The 2,452-nt window shown below is 39.6% G+C and overlaps 1 long non-coding RNA gene across 2 annotated transcripts in view; it reads left to right on the top strand.

The window, feature by feature from the left end:
• Positions 1–297: 297 nt before the first annotated feature.
• The window catches only part of LOC109962154 (uncharacterized), a 13,217-nt gene continuing 11,062 nt past the window's right edge, over positions 298–2,452 (top strand). For both annotated transcript variants that reach the window (XR_002275219.1, XR_002275218.1), the window contains exons 1-2: positions 298–474; positions 719–799. This is a non-coding gene — a long non-coding RNA (uncharacterized LOC109962154). The remainder of the gene's footprint in view (positions 475–718; positions 800–2,452) is intronic.

The following is a 2,452-nucleotide window of genomic DNA, read 5'->3' as shown; positions in this document are numbered from 1 at the left end:
GCATTTTAATGACGCAAAAACTGCATGTTAACCTAACACATTCAAATTATTACCAAATAGATACCATTATGCAAAAAAGTATGTATGTTGGTAGGAAAATAATACAGATAGAAAGCAATTGTGGTACAACTCACATTACCAGTAGGAATCCTGACTATTGACATATCCACCGATCAGGCATAACATTATGACCACTGACAGGTGAAGTGAATAACACTGATGAGCCTGTTACAGCCACCTGTCAGTGGGTGGGGTATATAAGGCAGCAAGCCAATAACATCTAAGGAAGGACAGATGGAGAATTGAGGACAGGGTCATGGATGCCCACGGCTCACTGGTGCTGAGGTTGACGTACTGTAGAGCTTTTACAGATCTTTACGACCTGAGTACATCAACTCGGAACTTGGGAGGCACATGGCCCAGTGAAGAAGACAATCCAAAGCATTGTGGGCTCACACTAGAAACGTCCAGATGGTGAGTAAAGTAAATTGTTCAGACTATTGTGAAATGTTACATTAAGTTCTTATTACTGTGGCTAGCTTCTTAAAGTGAAATGCAACATTCCTTCAGTTTAGTATTTCTTAAATGTGGAAACAAGAGTGGTGCTTTACAACTGCAGAGTAGTTTATATTACTGTTCAAATTTGCATGGCCAGTTATATAAATTGAGGGTAAACAAAAGTGAATGTTCCTTATGGGCTTGATGGCGATGAACCCAGCAGAGGGACGACATCAGCAGTATGGCCTTCTCTTCGAACTTCCCACCAGTAATTCAGAGATGGCCATTATTTCAACATGTGGTGAGATGACCTTTTGTATTTCAAGTTTTTTTGGGGGGGTTTCCCCTGATTTTCCCTAAATGTTGACTAGAAACTTTGCTGTGTGTGTGTGTGTGTATGTGTGTATATATAAAAAATTGGAAGTGCTGGTTTATTTGGCATGTCATTCACCATGCAAGCCCCCACTTTTTAAAAAACATTAAATGAAAGAAATTATACCCTGTATAGTCTGGCTGCTAAATTAACCTACTTCCTAGTTCTGCATATGAAGAAGGGGTGATTATCACTTGTCTTTCACAGACTTGTATTCAGCTGCAAGAAGAAAATGATTAACTACTGTATACTATCCATCAAAACACCCATGATTAGAACTGTTTGCAGTTCAATGCGTCACTGTCTTGTCAGCATATCGATCATTTAATTGGTCTCCTTCATCAGCATGTAAGTGAGACGCATTCACTGGTGCACAGTCACTGAGTTGCATTATAAATCCTGCAGGCAATCTCAACAGACAACTAGTAAAATGATCACAAGGCTGCATTGCTGTGAATAAGGATGTAACATAACTTTTTTTTTTTACCAGAAGCTTTTTTTGCTTTGTTGCGTGTTAAGCAGTTACATGACCATAACTTCACTAATGTCATGTTTTTCATAATGCTTTATGTGAGAGTTTTTATATTGACTTTTAAATACTAAGTGGGAAGTGCTCAAGCTAACACCCTCGGGTATATTTCCATGAAGTTCTTAGTTCAACAATAACACTTGTATTACATATAAAAATCTATGATTGTGATTGTACAGTATCTACTTTTAACGCAATTTAAATTGACTTGAAAGGAGTAATTTTTCAACTACAGGGCCAGATAAGATCAAATGTATTCAGTTTTATTTATCATAGGACAGGGGTTATCCAGATCTGAGCCAAAACAATTTCTGAGTAGGAAGTGACCATCAGTAGTCACTGATTAACAGTTACACATGAATGAAAAAGTTAACATTAAAATAGATTACATTAATTCAGTGCAGTACTTGAAATGGACTATTGTTGGTGCTATTGTTCTACATAATAGCATTTCAGTAGGTGCAAGGCCAAATTAATTATGACATCAGTGATGACAGACTAACACCTCCCAGTATAAGGAACTACAGTTAAACAGCACTGCAAATTACCACCTACAAAATAAACACAAAGGCAACTCAAGAATTTGGGGTGAAACCCACTGTGCATTGTGCAAGGAGCTTCCTTGTCTTGATGTCAGTGGCCTCTATCTCCTCCTTTGGCCATCTTATTATGCCAGCGGGTTACCTGATGACTGGCAGGGCATAGGTGTTAATTGCCCAGACTTTGTTCTTTCCACTCAGCTGACTTCTCAGGACTTGGTAGTTGCTGCTTTCCTTACAGCCTCTTCATGGTTTCCATTTGCCTGCGGGATGCCAAGGTACCTGTAGCTGCCCTCAATATCTGCTATGTTGCCTTCTGGTAGTACAGTCCCCTCAGTTCTGACTACCTTCCCTCTCCTTGTTACCATTCAACCACACTTATCCAGTCCAAATGACATTCCGATGTCCTGGCTATAGATCCTAGTGGTGTGGATCAGTGAGTCAGTGTCTCATTCACTCCTGTCATACTGCTTGATATCCATGTAGAGGAGGTGGCTGATGGTTGCTCCATTC

This window comes from Monopterus albus, unplaced genomic scaffold (genome assembly GCF_001952655.1).
Source record: "Monopterus albus unplaced genomic scaffold, M_albus_1.0 scaffold62.1, whole genome shotgun sequence".
NCBI classification, from domain to species: domain Eukaryota; kingdom Metazoa; phylum Chordata; class Actinopteri; order Synbranchiformes; family Synbranchidae; genus Monopterus; species Monopterus albus.
This window is presented reverse-complemented; position numbering and strand designations above follow the sequence as displayed.